The sequence below is a fragment of the Anser cygnoides genome, chromosome 19 (assembly GCF_040182565.1).
Source record: "Anser cygnoides isolate HZ-2024a breed goose chromosome 19, Taihu_goose_T2T_genome, whole genome shotgun sequence".
NCBI classification, from domain to species: domain Eukaryota; kingdom Metazoa; phylum Chordata; class Aves; order Anseriformes; family Anatidae; genus Anser; species Anser cygnoides.
In genome coordinates this window covers 2,332,379-2,352,011 of record NC_089891.1, presented here as the reverse complement: position 1 = coordinate 2,352,011, position 19,633 = coordinate 2,332,379, and the positions used below count along the sequence as shown (strand labels likewise).

At 49.4% G+C, this 19,633-nt stretch overlaps 1 protein-coding gene across 6 annotated transcripts in view; it reads left to right on the top strand.

The window, feature by feature from the left end:
- The window catches only part of STX8 (syntaxin 8), a 101,693-nt gene that overhangs the window by 19,060 nt on the left and 63,000 nt on the right, over window positions 1–19,633 (top strand). The window contains exon 4 of one of the 6 annotated variants that reach the window (XR_010825956.1): window positions 2,234–10,993. The exons of 3 other annotated variants lie outside the window; for them this stretch is intronic. The gene's annotated coding sequence lies outside the window, so the exon portion shown is untranslated. Of the gene's footprint in view, window positions 1–1,147; window positions 10,994–19,633 lie in introns of all 6 variants that reach the window. 2 more of the 6 variants (XR_010825955.1, XR_010825957.1) reach the window with 2 other exon arrangements.

Below are 19,633 nucleotides of genomic sequence, written 5' to 3'. Positions count from 1 at the left end.
CTGCAGAAGGTTTGATTCGGGCAGGCTGGGGGACACCAGCTTCCTCTGAGCCCACCTTTCAGCCGGTGGCTGAGCTGCCATGCCAGCTGGCAGGCACCGAGAGGGGGGACTCTGGTGTGATGCCTCCAGCCTGCCTTATGCACCCAGCTCAGGACAGAGCGGCCGTGCCCTGGAAAAGCCTGGTTTTTCCTCACTGATCATAAGTGAGCCTGGGCTCGGACGGAGGTGGCTGCTTTGCAGACATCTGCCCTGAGCAAATGAATCCTACCCTTTGATTTCACTGCGATGCTTCCAAGTTTTAATTGGAGTCTCATGTCATTCTTTACTCAGATTTTCATTATAGCTCTGTCCTTGAGATTTTATGGCTCTGTGCTAAGCTGAGGGTCCTTTTCAAACCTCCTGAGCGTAGTATTTTGCACTGATGAGCAAAGTAGAAGCAGGGTACCAGGAGACATTGTTTTTTTTCCAGCCTCGGGAGTCTGCTAGCAGTGGGAGAGATGGGGGATTAGCAAAAGAATTTTCCCATCGTTAATTCCGATTTTGGCCCCAGAAAACTTTCTGTATTCCTTTCATCTGTTACATGAAAAAAAAAAAAAAGGCAAGAAAATAGTGCAAATGTCCTCTGGCCCTGTTGATGAGGCAATCTAATCTAGTGCAATAATTTTTGGAAGAATGCTTTCAGAAATTCTAAATGCTGTTTGTTTTACCCTTATAGAGATGTTGTTTTCTCATTGCGGCATGCTTGCATGAGAATATACAACCCTTAATGATGAACGGTAAATACTGGTAGCTTGCAAAATGTGTAGTGTTTGGCATTTTTACCATATTACTCCCCATTTGGTATACAAACAGGATTCTTTTGCTCCCTGCCCCTTTAAAACTTGTCAGAGCATAAATATGTTCATAAATGGATGAGCTGCAAAAAAAGACGACTGTTTATGTCCTTTTGCTGGTCAAGGGAAAGCTGTACACAGAGTGAATATTCAGGACGTTCTTAACAAAAAATGGCTCTTAAGTAAGTGAGCTGTCGTAATGGTGTTTTGATTACGCAGTTATGTAAGATTTTCAATTTCTCACCAGTGAAATTTCTAAAACCAACCAAAAAGCATTAGCTGTCTTTTTTTGTTTTTGTTTTTTTTTTTAATAGCTTTGCAGATAGGTTGCTGTGTCTTAGCAGACAGCGTGCAAGCCCGAGGTGTACTCGGCTCAGCTGTCCCCGTGAACCTGACACGGTGCTGTCCAAGCACGATCTGTTGATGCCACTCGAGCCCTGTTCTGGTGTTGCTCCGTATACACGTACAGAAGTATTCTTGTGAAATCAAAGAAAATGAGTGAAAATGTTCTTGGTGATGCAGTGGCTTGTTGAAAACAACTTCTACATCAGGGATCCGATTTGTACCTCCTCGGGCAGTCTTCAATCACAAGTCAATCGCTTCTGGTGCAGAGAGCCCACTTGGTATTTGTGAAATGCTCCTCCTAGAAATTCTTTTACATGGCTATTGCATAATCAAAATGGAACCCTGAAGTAGTTTCACGTTTCTGTTTATTAAGAACATTTTGATGTAATACAAACTAATTAGTATTGTGTATGGAGTATGTATGAGTTATGAGACTAAAACCGGTAGAGCAATGGATATATTACCTCATTGTTAGGGTTAGTTTGTAAATAAGAAATGATTAAAGATTAAATTTAAAAATTTTAAAAGTGTTCATCTTGTCTAAACAGTTTTCATCAGATAGAGTACAATCCTCCACCCTTTGACCCCCCATGTGAGGTGGCTCGAGTCTTCTGGTGTGGGTTTGAAGGTGTTCAGCATTCCTTGAGAAATGCTGAGCACTGGCAGCTTCAGGTTCTTTAAAAGCCTCTGAAGAGAAGCATATGTTTTTAATATTCAGATTTTAAATAACCATCCCTAGCTTGACTGACCTCATACAATGCAGATAGATTTTTATTTTGCTTCCTGAGCTTATTGTATAGAATAGGAATGACTTCAGTTTTATTGGGAAATGTTCTGTCTTTATTGCATGCTGTTTAGTTGGAGTTAACCCTTCTTAGGGGAAAAATTAACACCCGTGTTAAACGTTGCCTTTTGTCATCAGGGATCTAAATAGGGGAATACTCAGTCTCAATATGAACACTCAGAAGTTAGGGAGTGCCAAAATTGAGGTTAGATGACACTCTCCTCGTGTGTATTTCTAGGCTTAAAACAATCACACATTTTTTTTTCTGCAGGTCCTGCCTCACTTTGTGCATACGACTCGATCTCTTCTGGGTTGAATTGAATTTATGTAGTGATGAAAACTATTTGTCAAGTCTCTGCTCCACTTCTTCCAGGTGTGGGGAAATGTTTAGTGATTAAGGTAACAGTTGTAAAAGGTTTTTATGGCAGCAGCGGCAGAACACTGCCTTAGCACATAAAACTATCTCTGCTTCTGCTGGGAGCTCTGAGTGATGCTGGTTAACCCCTCCTAACCAAGCTTTCTTAAAAGTGATTTCCTCCTGGGTGTCTGACCTAACGGTGCAGGGTCTGCAGAGGTTTTGACACTGCTGCTTACCAGAAATCGGTGAGGACCATGCCCTGGGTGTAATGAAGTACAGGGCAATAGGAAGTACTGATTGGAAGGACGGAGGAGGTTTGCTTTATATGCGCAGCTTTGTGAGAGGTTCAAAACCTTATTTACTGGACACCCAAAATACACCTTAACTATTAATTTATTAATTAACTTTAATAATTAACTCCTCTAACGACACTCTCCCGTCAGCTGGGCTGCGATGGTCTCCACCAGGCACGGTGCTTTCTCTAGGAAGTCAGTGCACACCCAGACCGACTGCCCGTCCAAACATGCGGCAGTTCAGGTCTCCGGATGCGGGGAGTGTCTGAGCCTCTTGCTGCCATCGGCGGGGGGCAGAGAGACTGCTTGCGTGAGGTGCGAGCAGGTGGACGACCTGGTCCGCATGGTGGCAGAGCTCAAGGAGGAGGTGCAGAGGCTGAGGGATATCAGGGAGTGCGAGCGGGAGATAGACTGGTGGAGTAACTCCCTGCAGGACCAGAGGGAGAGGGACCAGGGTGAGATGCCCCAAAGGGGGGTGGACCCCCTGCCCTGTTGCCATCGGGCAGAGGGAGGGGACCTGCGAGTTGAGGAGGAATGGAGGCAGGTCCCTGCTCGACCTCGCAGGAGATGCCCTCCCCTTCCGGCGCCGCCTTCCCAGGTGCCCTTGAACAATAGGTTTGAGGCCCTGGAGCTGGAGAGACCGGTGGGTGAGGATGAGGTAGGAAGCCTACCCGGGAGGATGCCTGAGGTGAGGAAGTTGACTCCACGCCTCAGGACTGCCTCCACCAAGAAAGAAAGAAGGGTGATTGTTGTGGGCGGCTCCCTCCTCAGGGGAATGGAGGGCCCTATTTGTCGGCCTGACCCCACACATAGGGAAGTCTGCTGCCTCCCTGGGGCCAGGGTCAGAGACGTTACCAGGAAGCTTCCAAACCTGGTTCGCCCCTCTGACTATTACCCGCTTTTGATAGTCCAGGCTGGCAGCGATGATGTTGAAAAGAGAAGCCTCAGGGCCATCAAACAGGACTATAGGGGGCTGGGACGATTGGTGGAGGGAGCGGGAGTGCAGGTGGTGTTTTCGTCCATCCCTACGGGGGAAGGGAGAGGCACGGAGAGGACGCGGAAAGCTCATGTGGTTAATAGGTGGCTCAGAGGCTGGTGCCAGCATAGAAATTTTGGGTTTTTTCACCATGGGGAGCTTTACTCGGCACCCGGCCTGATGGCCCCAGATGGGTCTCTATCTCCAAGGGGAAAACGGATCCTAGGCCAGGAGCTGGCGGGCTCATAGAGAGAGCTTTAAACTAGGTAAGAAGGGGGACGGGGCTCAAACAAGGCTTGTCGGAGCTGTGCCGGGGGAAACAATGGCTAGGCCGGGGAAGAAGGCGATGGCCCAGCTGAAGTGCATCTACACTAATGCACGCAGCATGGGTAACAAACAGGAGGAGCTGGAAGCCATTGTGCAGCAGGCAGGCTACGACTTGGTTGCCATCACGGAGACGTGGTGGGACCGCTCCCACGACTGGAGTGCTGCAATGCCTGGCTATCGGCTCTTCAGGAGGGACAGGCAGCACAGAAGGGGTGGTGGCGTGGCTCTCTACATTAGAGAATCTTTTGATGTTGTGGAACTCCAGGCTGGGAATGATAAGGTTGAATCCCTGTGGGTTAGGATCCGCGGGAAGGCCGGCAAGGCTAGCATCCTGGTGGGGGTCTGTTATAGACCGCCGAACCAGGATGAGGAGACGGATGAGGAGTTTTATAGGCAACTGACAGAAGTTGCAAAATCGTCGGCGCTTGTCCTCGTGGGGGACTTCAACTTCCCGGACATATCCTGGAAACACAACACGGCACAGAGAAAGCAGTCTAGGAGGTTTCTGGAGAGCGTGGGAGATAGCTTCCTGACGCAGCTGGTCAGTGAACCTACCAGGGGTGGTGCCCCGCTAGACCTTCTCTTCACAAACAGAGAAGGACTGGTGGGAGATGTGGTGGTCGGAAGCTGTCTGGGGCAGAGTGACCACGAAATGGTAGAGTTCTCTATTCTTGGCGAGGCCAGGAAGGGGACCAGTAAAACTGCTGTCTTGGACTTCCGGAGGGCTGACTTTGAGCTGCTCAGGACGCTGGTTGGCCGAGTCCCTTGGGAGGCAGTTCTGAAGGGCAGAGGAGTCCAGGAAGGCTGGGCGCTCCTCAAGAAGGAAATCGTGATGGCACAGGAGCGGTCCGTCCCCACGTGCCCAAAGATGAGCCGGCGTGGAAGAAGACCGGCCTGGCTCAACAGAGAGTTGCGGCTGGAGCTTAGCAGAAAAAAGAGGGTTTATAATCTTTGGAAAAAAGGGCGGGCCACTGAGGAGGACTACAAGGATGTAGCGAGGCTGTGCAGGGAGAAAATTAGAAAGGCCAAAGCTCATCTGGAGCTCAACCTGGCTACTGCCGTTAAAGACAACAAAAAATCCTTTTACAAATACATCAACGCGAAACGGAGGACTAGGGAGAATCTCCATCCTTTACTGGATGCGAGGGGAAACCTAGTTACTAAGGATGAGGAAAAGGCTGAGGTGCTTAATGCCGCCTTTGCCTCAGTCTTTAGCGGCAATACCGGTTGTTCTCCGGACACCCAGTGCCCTGAGCTGGTGGAAGGGGATGGGGAGCTGGATGTGGCCTTCGCTATCCATGAGGAAATGGTTGGCGACCTGCTACGGAGCTTGGATGTGCGCAAGTCGATGGGGCCGGATGGGATCCACCCGAGGGTACTGAGAGAACTGGCGGAGGAGCTGGCCGAGCCGCTTTCCATCATTTATCGGCAGTCCTGGCTATCGGGGGAGGTCCCGGTTGACTGGCGGCTAGCCAATGTGACGCCTATCTATAAGAAGGGCCGCAGGGCAGACCCGGGGAACTATAGGCCTGTCAGTTTGACCTCAGTGCCGGGGAAGCTCATGGAGCAGATTATCTTGAGGGTCATCACGCGGCACTTGCAGGGCAAGCAGGCGATCAGGCCCAGTCAGCATGGGTTTATGAAAGGCAGGTCCTGCTTGACAAACCTGATCTCCTTCTATGACCAAGTGACGCGCTTGGTGGATGAGGGAAAGGCTGTGGACGTGGTCTACCTTGACCTCAGTAAGGCTTTTGACACCGTTCCCCACAACATTCTCCTCAAGAAACTGGCTGCTCGGGGCTTGGACTGGCGTACGCTTCGCTGGGTTAGAAACTGGCTGGATGGCCGGGCCCAGAGAGTTGTGGTGAATGGAGTCAAATCTGGTTGGAGGCCGGTCACTAGTGGAGTCCCCCAGGGCTCGGTACTGGGGCCGGTCCTCTTTAATATCTTTATTGATGATCTGGATGAGGGCGTCCAGTGCACCCTCAGTAAGTTTGCAGATGACACCAAGCTAAGTGCGTGTGTCGATCTGCTCGAGGGCAGGAAGGCTCTGCAGGAGGATCTGCATAGGCTGGAGCGATGGGCTGAGGTCAACTGCATGAAGTTCAACAAGGCCAAGTGCCGGGTCCTGCACCTGGGCTGCAACAACCCCAAGCAGAGCTACAGGCTGGGAGATGAGTGGCTGGAAAGCTGCCTGGCCGAGAAGGACCTGGGAGTATTGGTGGATAGTCGGCTGAATATGAGCCAGCAGTGTGCCCAGGTGGCCAAGAAGGCCAACGGCATCCTGGCCTGTATAAGAAGCAGTGTGGCCAGCAGGTCGAGGGAAGTGATTGTGCCCCTGTACTCGGCTCTGGTGAGGCCGCACCTCGAGTACTGTGTTCAGTTTTGGGCCCCTCGCTACAGGAAGGACATGGACGTGCTCGAGCGAGTCCAGAGAAGGGCGACCAAGCTTGTGAGGGGTCTGGAGAACAAGTCTTACGAGGAGCAGCTGAGTCTCTACAGTTACCTGAAAGGAGGCTGTAGAGAGGTGGGGGTTGGTCTATTCTCCCACGTGCCTGGTGACAGGACGAGGGGGAATGGGCTAAAGTTGCGACAGGGGAGTTTTAGGTTGGATGTTAGGAAGTACTTCTTTACCGAAAGGGTTATTAAGCATTGGAACGGGCTGCCCAGGGAGGTGGTGGAGTCACCATCCCTGGAGGTCTTTAAAAGACGTTTAGATGTAGAGCTTAGGGATATGGTTTAGTGGAGTACTTAGTGTTAGGTCGGAGGTTGGACTCGATGATCTTGAGGTCTCTTCCAACCTAGAAAAATCTGTGAATCTGTGAATTTTCTTGTTTCCTTCTGGGTTGGGACTGATGGTGTTTCATATCCCAAGGAAGCTGTCAAAATCAAAATACACTCATTTTTCCTGTCAAGAGGGCCGTTGGAGGGCCTACAAGGAAGCTTTTAACTCTCCAGAGCAGAGTTTGAGCGGTGTGCAGTCCATAAGAGATGCAGCCTTGTGCTGGATGAGGAGGACAAAACAAAATGTCTGTGCTGCCTGCTGAAGGCTATGTGCAATGAAAACTTAGGTTTTCATTTTTTCAAAATGAAAAAAAGTATCTACACAAAGCAGCGTTATTTGTAGCATTTCCTAACCTTTTATGTCCATGACTTTGCTGCTTCAGTGTTTCCAGTGTTTGTGTATATGTAAAATTTCCTGCCATTCTTAAACAGAAAACTGGCAAAACCTGAAAAGTGCAGTGTGGATCTGTCTCCAAACGTGGGTCAGCAGCCTGATGAGAACACCTACGCAGGGCCCCCTGCAACGGAGGCTGACGGGGTAATTTTACCGGTGTTGGATGATGCGGAGCAGCATGGGAGGTGTGAGCTGTCTTGCCAGTGGGCTTCCCGGACAGTTGCTGACAGCAGCGTTAAGAGTGAGGCGTAAGCGGCTTTGTGTTCCTTTTCAGGCTCTGGTAGGGTGGGTTTCCAGCAGCCAAACGCTGCTGAGAGCTCTGGCGTGACAAACGGCCATTTGTAAGTATTGATGGGAGGAGAGATCTGCAGTGGCTCTCGTTTTTAAGGATCAGGTGTGTCAAATAAGCTTGAATTCATTCTATGGAAGAGCGTTGTGAGTAGGGGAAAAGAAGCAGACATCAGTTTGACTTATGAGACAGAATCAAAACCATTCTTAAGACATTCTTGTAAGTCGTCCATGGCAGCGTGGGTTCAAATGAGTCATCTTCAATAGATGTGAAGTTGATTGGATAATTACACTCAGAAATTTAGGACTGGTGATTCATAATTGGATTAGAAGGCTGTGTTGAGTTGGGCTGCATAGGTCTTGCTGGTTCTGTTCAGCTCTTTCCTTAAGGACGCAGATGATGAAGTATGTAGTGTGCTTATTCAACTCCCATGTAATACAAGAATGGGAAAGACTGCAGCTATGCTGAGAGTAGTGCTAGAATTCCTCCAAATGATCTTGACGAATTAGAGTGAAATTCAGTCAGGCCACCTGTAAAGGGTGACGCTTCTGCGAGGATTAATCTGATTCAAAATGAGCAACTAATCCTTAGGAGAAGCACTTGGGGAGTACAGTGTATGGGGTCACAACCTGAACGTGACCGAGTACTGTAATACTGTGGAAAGGGCCCTGTGCGAACCACTGCTGCCTGGACAATACGTGATCCTGATCGCCTTGGCGCTGAGAAGGGACAGTGTGCAGCTTGTCCCGCGCTCTTCAAGGTAATGTGGACCAGGTGGGGATGGCCCCAAGGGCAGGCAAAAGCATGACTTAAACACTGAGCCGTGACCCGCAAGGGAAGATGGACTGCTGCGGTGGCTCCGCTTCAAGAGGTGAGGGCCGGGACAGGAGCGCGAGGTTCCTGCAGGCCCAAGCAGGCCGCTTGGAGCGGCGGCCCACGGAGCAGGGAAGCTCCGCCACCAGCAGCGAGGCGGTCGGTGTCCGGAGGTTGTGCGATGTCTTCGAGGACATGTTTGTGCCGGACAGTGGTGTTGCTTGAGCCGAGTTAGAGCAGGAGGTGGACCAGACAACTTCTTACTGTCTGCTGTGACCTCCTCCAGCTTTTTCTTTCCCGCCTCTTCTTTTCTGCAGCTTGGCTTCCTTCAGACTTGTCGTTCTCCTGCTTTTATTGAGCTGGTCTTTAATCTCCCCTTCTGAACGTCTCATCCTCGCTTTTGAAACCACCCTTCAGTATTCCAGCGCTCTTGCTCAACTGGTTCCCCTTCTGGGTCCTTTTCCATCTCTCTCTAACTTGTGCTAATGGGCAGGCATCGGGGTACTGCAGCTCCTGAGGCCACTGGAGAGTCTTAACGTGGAGAAAACAGCATTGTTCCGAAATGGCTGAGAAGTTTTGGCTGAAACTTTAATATATTCTTTTTTAAAAATTCATCTGGAAGCAGACATCCAAGTTGGGAATCTCGAGCCCGAGTCGTAAAAGTTTTTCATCATTTTGAGCAACTGAAAATAGGCCTTCTCATGGGAAGCAACAAATGGCCTTAATAGCAGGTCACGCTACTGAGCCTGTGTGTGTATTTTTGTTATGCTCTGTGTACACATAATAATGGGAGATGATACTTTTTCTTTCGGTATTTTTTCTAGCTTTGTGCAGTGCTTACAGAAACAGATAAACCAGCAAGGCACAACCTGGATGAGGATGAAAGCGTTACACTTCTGAAATTTGACTGGGCTCCTACATACTAACACACATACACAATGAGCCTGTCTGGCCTCTTGGCACGGAGAGCGTTTTTCCTTGAATAGTTCAAGCCGTAAAATAACTGTTCAACATTTGTCTTCTCAATTATGTGGATTTTTCCACAGTTAGTCAATCCCTACCTCACCCATACCGCTGTGTGGGGGGGAAGCTGTCTTCCTTCATCTGTCTTCATGGTGATCCGAAATGCTGGGGAAATTACTGCTGAGGAAAAATTAGTTTCTAACTCTTTTTTTTAAGCCTTGCAGGATTTCGTGATAAGAATTATGATCTTAAACGTCTTGATCGTTAAGTCTTGTCGTTAGTTTTGTAGCAGGGCTTATGGAAAGCTGTAATAGGGATGTAAGCCTCAACTTTTAGCAAAAGAGAGGTTTTTCCCCATCTGCTTCTTCAGGCGTTTGATTTAAGCTGTTTAAAAAGAAAACAAAACCTAACTGTAATTGTAGATATTTTAACACTCTGATGATTTTTTCCATGTTAATTTAGCTTTTCCCTGTTCAAAATCACAGATTGAGTCTGTAGAGAGGGGATTTATTTTCCTAGCCTGCTTTCCTACTTCCTTATGGTGACTGTCTGTCATGCATCGTAAAGAAGCAGAAAGGCACAAGCCCAGCCTGTTCCCCGTTACAGCTCCTTTTTGGTAAATTGCATACCTGTCTGCGAGCAACTGGAATTATATATCCCAGCCTCTGCTTGTAGAAAAGAAAGGCAGAAAATAAATTGTCCCCTGTAGAACTGCCTGTCCTAGCAGCCCTAGGAGACTATTGTGGAAGTTTTTGTAGAACGTTATTTATTTTCCCCTCACAGATAATACTCTGGTATTATCTATCTGGCTCATTCTCCATGAGTACTGTCTGTTTTTTTTTTTTTTTAGCTGAATCAGGGAAGGTTTTAATTGCATGCTAGAGACTGGGTCCCAAGCTGTTTCTAGCTTGTTCTCTGTAAGCTTGCGTTCAATGTGAACAGGATGTGTCTGAGGCGTGTTCTGCTTCAGCATTTTCCAATGATGATATATCATCGCTGTCTCTGGGCAATATTTTACTCTTGAATCATTAAGCACTACTTATTTAAAAATAAAACAGTATTTTTAGGCTATATCCTATTTGTGGCAATGAAATGCAGCTTGAGAGTTTAGACTTTATAAGACTAACTTCAGCGCTTCCTCTGTCTCTTCCCTTCTTGAGAGGATTTTTTGAGGATTTATGGGGAAGCAGTAGGTGATTCCTCCGTCCTGCGTCACTTGATAACTTGCGTGCCTAAGCGTTATTGGGAAGAAGGTAATATTCAGGCTTAGAAGAAAGTCATGCTTGGTAGGAACCATATGCTCTGGCGTCATGGTGATTTTGGTGAGTGGGCTGCTGGATGTTTAAATAGGCTTTTAATAGATTTCCCAGAAAACTTGTAGGGTCAAAACCTGAACGGTTACAACACAGGAGAGAATAAGAAAACCATGTTTCTGGCCGAGTTGTTATCGTGAGGTATTGCTGGAATCCGAAGAGTGCTTTGAACCTAATTTACTCACCGCTGAGTCAGTTGGTGAATTCTCTCCTGCAGATTCTCCTGTATTTCTCATTATCTCAAAATGCGACTCGAGCCCATTTCTCCTCGTGTCTGAATGAAGAAACTCTCCTTGCTGACTCTCCTGTTCTCCCAGACGCTGAGTAGAACGAGTTACTCCTCGGATGCTTTTGTGGAGCCCTCTGGTGAGCTGTCTGCTGGTGGCTCGCTCTGCCTGGGGCCGCTGGCGGTGGCTCGGCCAACACCGAGCCGGTGCTCAGTGCAGCTCACGATAGCAGGCGAGTTTGGTGTCCCCAGGGGAGCTGGGCTCAGGGTGGCAGGCAACAGGCACCATTTGCAGGTACGGCACTGGGAGGAGGATCTGCGTTGCAGTTTTGGGCTGCTGGATGCTGCGTTTTAATGTTCCAGTGCCAGAGAGTTCAGCCTGCAGGGGCCGTGGTGGCTGTGGTGTGTGCAGGGGTTTCAGCGCCTCCCGTGTTAGACCCTCTTTTTTTAGGGGCAGGTAGATACAGTGTGAGAATCAGCTTGGGTGCGGAGTTGAGGGGAGGTGGCGGGGTGGGATGTAGGGTTAGTGGGGAGAGCTGGAGGAGGCTGGGCACGGGGCAATGCTTCCTGCAGCCTGGTGGGGTTGTGCTGCCTGCGGGTGCTTTGAGCAGCGGTGGCAGAGCCGTGCAGGCAGGGAGCTGGGGTGGCTTTGGTGGCATCGGGGATGTCCCCACCTGAGACACGGTTCGGGCTGTTCCGTCCCGGCCCTGCTGCAGAGCAGCTCTGAACACGCAGCCCGTGGCGGCCGTGCCGGGATCTGATAGCCCCGGCCATGTTCATCAGCTGCCGGGCAGCTTCAGGTCTGTGCTGATCTGTTCCGCAATAAATAACGTAACATATGGAATCGCTTTGGTAATCAGCACCTCTCAGAACCAGAAAATGAAATGAAATGAAACATCTTGTAGTGCTCTGGCCATAGCAAGAAGCAGACAGCAGGATAAAGCTGGTTGCTCTGCTAACTCCTCGCGCGCAAACGGATCTCTGTCGTGCAGCGTTTGAAGAGGAAGTGGGGCTTTCTGGCTTGCCTAAATACTGCTGCAATTTGTGAAATCTGCTGGTAGATACAGCCTGGAAAGGGCAGGTAATACTTGGCTGTGCTCAAGCATTGAAATTAGCCCCGCGGCTAACTGTTTGTAGAATGGGTACAACACAGTTCATTGCAACTAGATGAAAGCAGAAATGAGCGCTGGGAACAATTGCTTGCTCAAAACTGCGCTTCAGTCAAACATAATTAAAGGGAATGTGACATAAACATGGCACGGGATGCTTTTAAGATGCTGAAGTTGATACCTTAAAGCATCCTAAGATCACTTAAAAGCAGATAAAATAATTGCACTGCAATTATTATTATAAATAATATAACTTCCTTGCGAGCTGGAGTTTTAGGTGGAATAAGTCATATTAGCATAACCTTTTTTGAATCCCTGATGCGTTAAAATGTGTTTTGTTCCTGTGCGTCCAAGACAAATAAGCCTTGCTCTAAACGTCATGCTGTTTGAGCTGTGTATTAAGAATATTTTGCCTTGCTCTCTGACTCCGGTCCTGTAACGTTGCCCCGATGACCCGCGGGTGCGATGTGAAGTGCTAACAGCCCCCAGCGCCCCACTTTTTAGTGGGACCAGAACGAGTCCATCAAGGACCAGGGTAATCCTCCGCTGTGCCGTAGCGGGGGCCTTGGGCGTGGAAGCAGTCGGGACTCTCCCGAGAGCTGTGTCAGAAAGGCTCTAGCATGAGGGAGTAAATCACATAGTTCAAAACTGATACCGTAATGCGAACCGGCTGGCATCAAAGTGTGGGGGCATTATCAAGTACGTCTTGTCTGGCTGCATAGATCACATTGTTTTGAAACAACTCCAGTGTTTGATCTTAAAATTTCGTTGGTAATTTTCTCATGAAACCAAGTTTTGTTGAAAAATGCTGGTTTGAGTCCAGAGTCCTTAGTCTGAAACATCTGCGCCTGGCGGACTTTTTCCAAGTTCAGGGGAGGAATTTAAGGGATACCTTTATCCGTGACCAAGGGGTGGGTTTGGCCCCGGAACAGCGGGGCCACGGGTTCCCAATGCTGCCTCCAGGCTCCCTGCAGTCACTTGCCTGAGCTTGCTGCCGAAATCTTGCTTCGGTGTTGGCAGAAATGCCAGGCTGAATGTACTGCCAGGCACTGCTGAAGGTTGGGTTCAGTCTGTTTGGGGCAGACCCTGTGTAAAAATAAGATAACCTTTGGTATAAACTCCCAGAACACTTTTTCTGTATAACTTTGACCTTTGGTTTTTAAACTCGTTGTTCTCAGGGGCTTTTTATCTATTTTTTTTTTTTGTGCATGAGAAAAATATAGTGGAAAAAGCGTTGATTTCAGAGAGAAACTTGGGAATGATGTATTTTATGGTGAGACTTCCCTGACTGCTTTAACACCGGGGAGGTCTGGTATCCCTGCTGTAGTGTCGCTCCAGCATCACACACCGATGAGATGCTCCTTAGTTTGAGGAAAAACCCCGTCACGATTCAGCTGAGCCGGACCTCTGAAATCCCCTTTGGGACACTCTGATCGAGACCCGTCGATTTTCCTGCTTGCTTTTCTCCAGGCAGGCGATGCCCGGCCCCTCGTGCACTGCGCTGCGGTGCCGCCGGCCTCCACGCCGCTGCTCCTCGCTCTTCGAGTCTTGCGTCTCTCAGACCCATAGCTACCGGCAGCGGTAGCAGCTCTGTTACCTGCTGTTATTTTGGAATATCGACGTTTTCCGTGTCCCTGTGTTATCCGGTTGCTGTGCAGCAGGGTGTGGGTATCACGTTACTGTAACTGGGTTCTCGACCAATGTTTGTAGATAACGTGGGGTTTTGCCAAAGAAAATTAGCAGTGTGAATTGAACTCTAAAGTGGCCTTCCGAAACATGATATTTTAAATGAATAGAAAATCAGATAAGCTGGGAGGAAAGCTTCCTTCTGGTTGAGCTTATGACATAGACTAGTTTTTATGTAATAGTTCCCATTATAAATAAGTATTTTTGCTTGGAAGTTGTTATGGGGACCGAGCTGTCTCTGAGCACAAACCCGTGGACAGAAGGAGCAGGCTGCGGCATGGCGCACATCCACGTGTTAACGATCAAAGGGCTTGGGAGGAATCGGGCTGGGTTTTGTGCTTGCTGGTCCTGATGCATCTGTGTGGCAGCTGGGGTCAGTGCTAGCCAGTTGGGTTTTTCCCACTGTTTTATGGTGCTTTGCTATTCATAGGTAATTACGGTGGTGCTTAAACTTGAGCCTAGCTAGCTTAAGCGTAGTTCTTTCCACTAGTTAAACTGCTGTGATTTCACTTCATGCGGGGAAAAAACTCCATTTGATGCTTTATTACAATAGAAACTATAATAGTTTTTCTTACGGGTAATGTGGGTGGTGTGTTTTCAATGAAAGGAAAATTACTTTCATAGTTGGAGACCACAGGACTTTTGTAAGGGAAGGTCTGAAGGTTTGTATGTACAATCAGCGTGTTCCTCCCTTTTGCTGAAGGGCTATGCCTTCACCCAGACTGGTTTGTACGTAGCTCTCAAGCAGGGAGTTTAATAGTCAGCAGCGTGGGGCATAAAGGAGGTAGAACCTCTCCTATCAGTGTTTTTCTTCGCTTCTGGGTTTTGTGTTGGCCGAAATGACTTTTAATAAGTGAGTTTTGGGAACCCCCTGTTCTTCCCACGTGTGGTCATTCTGGAGGCTTGTCTGATCCCTCCCCTTCAGTTCTCCACTCACTGAAACTTGTTTTTGAACTGCCCTGTGCTGCCCTGGAGCTAGAGACTGCAGATTTAACCTGATCTTCAGTTTTCCAGACCGAGCTCTGTGCTGCTTCCCTTCAGAGCAGGCTGGGTGATGGCAGGGGGTTCTGCCGGCATCTGCTCCTCGGAGTACGAGTCCGCTGATGTGACGGAGGTGCAGAAGGACCCAGGTGGGCTGGTGGCTCTAAGGTAGATGTGACCTCAGGTAGGAGCCGTGGTGCCCTCCTGCTCGTTGTGAACCTCAGCAGGAGGCAGAGAGCAGCCGGCTGGGACTTCTCCTAGCACAGCACTTCCAACGTGCCCGGCCTGCGGGGCCTCTTGGGCACGACCTGCAGGAAATAAGCTCGAGTGCAGCTTTGCTGTTTGGCAGGACCATCAGCAGCCTCGGAGAACTTGGGGGTCAGTTTTTACCGTGCTGCATCACGTCCTTACGTGGAAGGCTGTATTCAAAACCAGAAGGCAGATGGGAGAGACTGATGCCCAAGTCAGGGACTGCTCCCCCTGTGCCTTAACACCTGGAACAGGCCTTGCCTTTCGGTTAGGTGCTGCAGAAAGGAAACTGGTGCGTTCAGTCTGCTTTGCAGTGACCCGTGCCAGAGTTCAGGACGGAATACCTTGTGATCTGTCTCCCCAAAAGCAGCTAGATGTTGAGCAAGAGGTGCGTTTCTGTCTCACTTCCTAGCATAAGGGAACTCTTTGAAATGCAAACAAAGCTGGAATCTGCTAACTAGGTCTATATCAAACTGGAATTCGTATTGAGAAAGAATTTCAAGAGAGGTTTCAATAAATGGTGGAATGTTGCGCCTCTCAGAAGCAAGCATAAATCAGAAACACGATGATCAGGGCTGATTTGAAAGAAATCTCACTGTTTTTTTATAAGCGTAAGAGACATTTCTTATTTGTTTTTAACTCAGCTTTGTGTTGAGTAGCCTCAGTGCAACTGTGGATGGCATTTCAAATCAAATTTGTACGGCTGAGGCATCTCCTTATAAGAGGCTTTCCTTGTACAAAAAGCGTTGTGCCAGTCCATTAGAAACTGAAATTATCCGTTCTCAAAATGCCCGTGCTTATTCGCTGTTTGCAGTAGGACATATGTCATCGCCCAGCCTCAGCAGAGTTTCTCAGCGGCGCTTGTTGAGATCTCACTGATCCCCAGATCGGGGACACCTGGCTGCTGCTCTGAGCGTGTGGCTCTGCGTTTCTGTTCTGAAGGTAATAATTGTTCCTCAGACGCTGTTGAAAGGGAAGCTCTCAGGTTTTTCTGAATAATGGAGGAAATTGTTAATACAGTGGGGAAAAGACTTCTAAAGAGAGCATGTGAAAGCTTTAAAGTGAGAGGACTTGTTCTACCTCGTGCTGTTTCAGTGTGTTTGATAACAGGCAGTATTAGGTCATTTAGGATGTGTGGAATTTTGCCTAACGTTAGGTATTGTTAAAGGTGGGTGTTAATCATAAAAATCTTTATGCCTTCGAACGACGTGTAACTGAACTGAAGGATGACCAACGCTTCCCAGCGTACAGAGGTAAAACGAAGGAGGGAACCCACCCTGACGGCTGCAGCAGTCGTCTCCACAGGAAGGGAAAGCGAAGCTTCACGCAGACTGCCCAGGAGCTGTGTCTTGTTCTACTGTACACGTCCCGGTGGATGTTACTAACATCCTCTACTTGGTTAATAGGACCTTAATTAGTAGCTGTTAATTGGTATGTACTCGTTAGCTGTCTTACTGGGATGAGGAACTCAGCTGTTGTGCAGGGCTCGGTGACACTTGGCCTATCCCTAAGAGCGTGTCAGGAGAGCTTGCTTGAATAAAGACGAGGGGAATTGGTGTGGGACTCCGGGAGTGTTGTGGCCTGGCTTCTCATCCAACTCGTTAACGTTTTCCACTCAGTTAAATTGTGACAGCTGAACAATTTATCCTCTGAAGTTAGTAGGAAGAGTAGGAAACACTTTCATTTCAGAGTTGCCAGGAGCCTTTACAAGGGCTGTGTTTTAAACAAGTCGCCCAGTGCAATGCTTAAAGAAGCTTGAAGGGGAAAAACGGTCTTAGCAGGGATTAAACGGAGCAGCTGGGCATGAAAAGCAGCAGAGATCGTCTGCCTGAAGTCATCTGGATGTGATGATGTCACCCGAACCCAACGCAGCAGAAAAGCCATTCTTCAGTTGTGGGAGAAAAGTATTTCCGAAGCTGACTGGCACTACGGACTTCAGCAAGAGGTTTGATTTTTGGAAGCGGGGAAGCCTTCCGATAGTTCTTGCTGGTAGTTGTTACATGAAAATAAACTGCAGCCACTGAAAAGCTGTGGTCCTCACCACCATGCTCGATAACTCGTGTTGTTGACCGCTGCCCTGCTGAAGTTCCCATCAGGTCCTCTGCTGTTTCGGGATCAAAGTGTTGGTGGTGACCAGTGAAATTTCCAAACGTAGGTTTGCGCAGCAGCCCTTAGGTAAATTGGGAAGGCGTCTGGTTGCTGGCAGTGGCTGTCGGGTGCTGCGTCTCCTCTTTCTGTTTCAGCTGACAACTGATCAGCTGCGAATACAGGCAGCCTGAAGCCGTCCCAGGGAGTGCAGCGATCGCCGGGTTGTGTCGGTCTCCTCTCACCTTTCTTCCCGCAGCGCTGTGGATGTTCTCGCTCTTCTACAACCAAACAAAACCTTTTTTAATGCCAGCTAAAGGAGCTGGGAGCTGAGCTTGTGGTTGCTGCTGTGAGCGCAGGGTAACTTTTATATGGTGTACGGGGGTTCAGAGAGATAAATGAGGTCAGTGCTAGCTGTTGCTGTTCATGTGCAGTCCGCTTTAATATGCTTTGGGGATAGGAAGACTCCCTTCTTCTGGAAGGAAGGGGGAGGAGTGGGGGAAGAGAAAACCAACAGTTTAATGTGTTTCACTGTCCCTGTGTGTCTTTCCCCACATCCTAAACATGAAAAATATCAGTAAGCTTCCCTTTGGCCCTGGGGGACGAAAAAAAGGAGTCTCCAGCTGGAATTCATGAAACTTTATTGAATAAATGAGTAGTGTCGTGGTTTTGTGGCAATCTCGCTAGAGCACAACTGGAGCGCTGCGAGTGAACAGCCGTTTCATGCACACTTAAACTGTCCTGAACCACTACCCTCCCCGATAATTCTTCATCCTTTCCACGTGGGAGAGAAGCATAGAATAAACCATTTGAAGAAGAGAGTTAGAAATCAAAAGGTGTATTTTATCCCCTGTGAAAAGGAGCCACCGATTTTCTTTTTGCTTTTATTATCGCCCGAAACAATTCACATATGTTACCCGAGGTGCTTTTTAAGCATGGGGTCAGCAAGTGGCTACAGGTTTGATGATCCCACAGTCCTGGGTCTGGCAGTGATGCTGTTTCAGAGGAATGTGTTTTTTCCCCTCCTAAAACTTCTCCTTGAAACAATTGCCCAACTGTTTAAAAAAAAAAAGTGCTGTCTGGAGGGGAGGAGGAGATGAAAGTGTTCTCTCCTAACCGCAGCACCGCACAGCGAAGAAGGCTCGGCAGGTCGGGCACATCCAGCTCCTCGGCAGAGCTTTCCCTCTCCTCCGGTCTCGTACGGGGAGCAGGGCAACTGCCTCCTGGCTGTTTTTCCGTCACCACCATCCCGTGCACTGAACGCACCTCGCGTGTGTTCTGCGAGGCGCCGAGCCGAAGCTTGTGCGTTCCTGGAGCACTCGTGTCTCTCTCTAGCGCTCCAGTTGCAGCTCGGCTCCTCCAGAAATGTGACTCTTAATTTGATTCTCCTGCTCCTGAAAGCAGTTCTGAGTATTTTATTTTTTTTTCCCCTAAGTTGACTTGTGACTGTCACTGAATTCTTCTTCAATGAGAAAATGCAATAAAATAAATAAGGGAAGGACTGGTGTTGTGCATCCTCGTCTCCTCTCAGTTGGACTGTGCACTGTGGCTGCCGAGGGGCGGCGGCTGGAGCCAGGGGCTGCACGGAGCCCCCTGCCCCTTTCGGGGGGAGGCCGAGCACTGCTCGTTGTGCGGCTGTCCTAAAAGTGCTCCTGCACCGAGGTTACTGCGGACAGAGCGTGCCCCTTTGCTCTGCACAGTGCCCTCACTGCCCTGCTTCCCCTTTCCAACTCCCCTGGGGGCTGTGCTGCCTCTGGAGAGGAGGGACGGTTGTAATGCCGTTTAGAAAACTCAACCCAAGCAGTTGGAGCATTAAAAATGGCCACGGAGGAGAACTTGCAGGAGGATCGGTGCATAGCACGGCGGCTGAAGCAGCCGCACGAAGCGGTGCTCGCTGTCCTGCCCAGCCGCGTGCTGCGGGACCCCTGGGTGCTGCTGCTCCCCAGAGGAGTGCCCCCGGTGCCTGGTCTGCCTCCTCCTCTGGCTGTCCTTGGGGTGTCTTCTGGGTGCCTCTGCAACAGGGGGAATGGATGGAGCACTGCTGGTTGCTGTTACCAGCAGGGCTAAAAGGAGGAGAGGCAGGAGCTTCGTGCGGTTGTCTTCCCGCCGGAGCTGCCTGCCCCCGGTAAGCGAGAGGGAAGCCGCTCTCTTCCCCTTTGCTGGAGAGGACTGCCCTTCTTGGCACTTGTTTAAGTGGTGATATTAATAAAGTGCACATATATGATATCCAAAACCAGAGAATGTAAGACGTGGGTTTCTGTGCTTGGTAACTACAGCCCGTAGCCAGCAGCTCCGGCCTTCGGTGTGCAGGTCGCGGTGTTCTCAGGCTTCCTCTGCCAGCGCGATGCACGCACGCACGCCTCTGCCTTCCGACCTTAGAGCTGCCCGCACCCTTTGGAGGCCGTGGGGCCCTCGGGGCCGTCTGGTGGAGCTGCCGAGGTGAATTCTTTGCCGGGTCCTCTCGGCAAGCATGGGACAGGGACAGGGACACGGAGCCTGCCCGCGCTGAACAGGCGCTAACCTGGAAGCGAGGCCAGCGGATCACAGCGCGCCGCATTCCTCCAGCTACTCCCCGCGGATGCTGAGCCAGATGATTAATATTTTAGCATCTTTGTTCTTTGTTTTCCTTCTAACGCTGGAGGAGTTTAAATCACTGGAAGAAAGGGCCTGACACTTCTCCAGTTACACAAACAAGTTGTGCTGCACTCGCTAGAACTGAACACGATGTTTTCGGGAGAGGTGAGTGCAGACCTTAAATGCCGTTCTTTGGGAAAGGTCTTTCTCCAAGCCATGGCTGTGACATGGGCGGTGAGCCTGTAGGTATT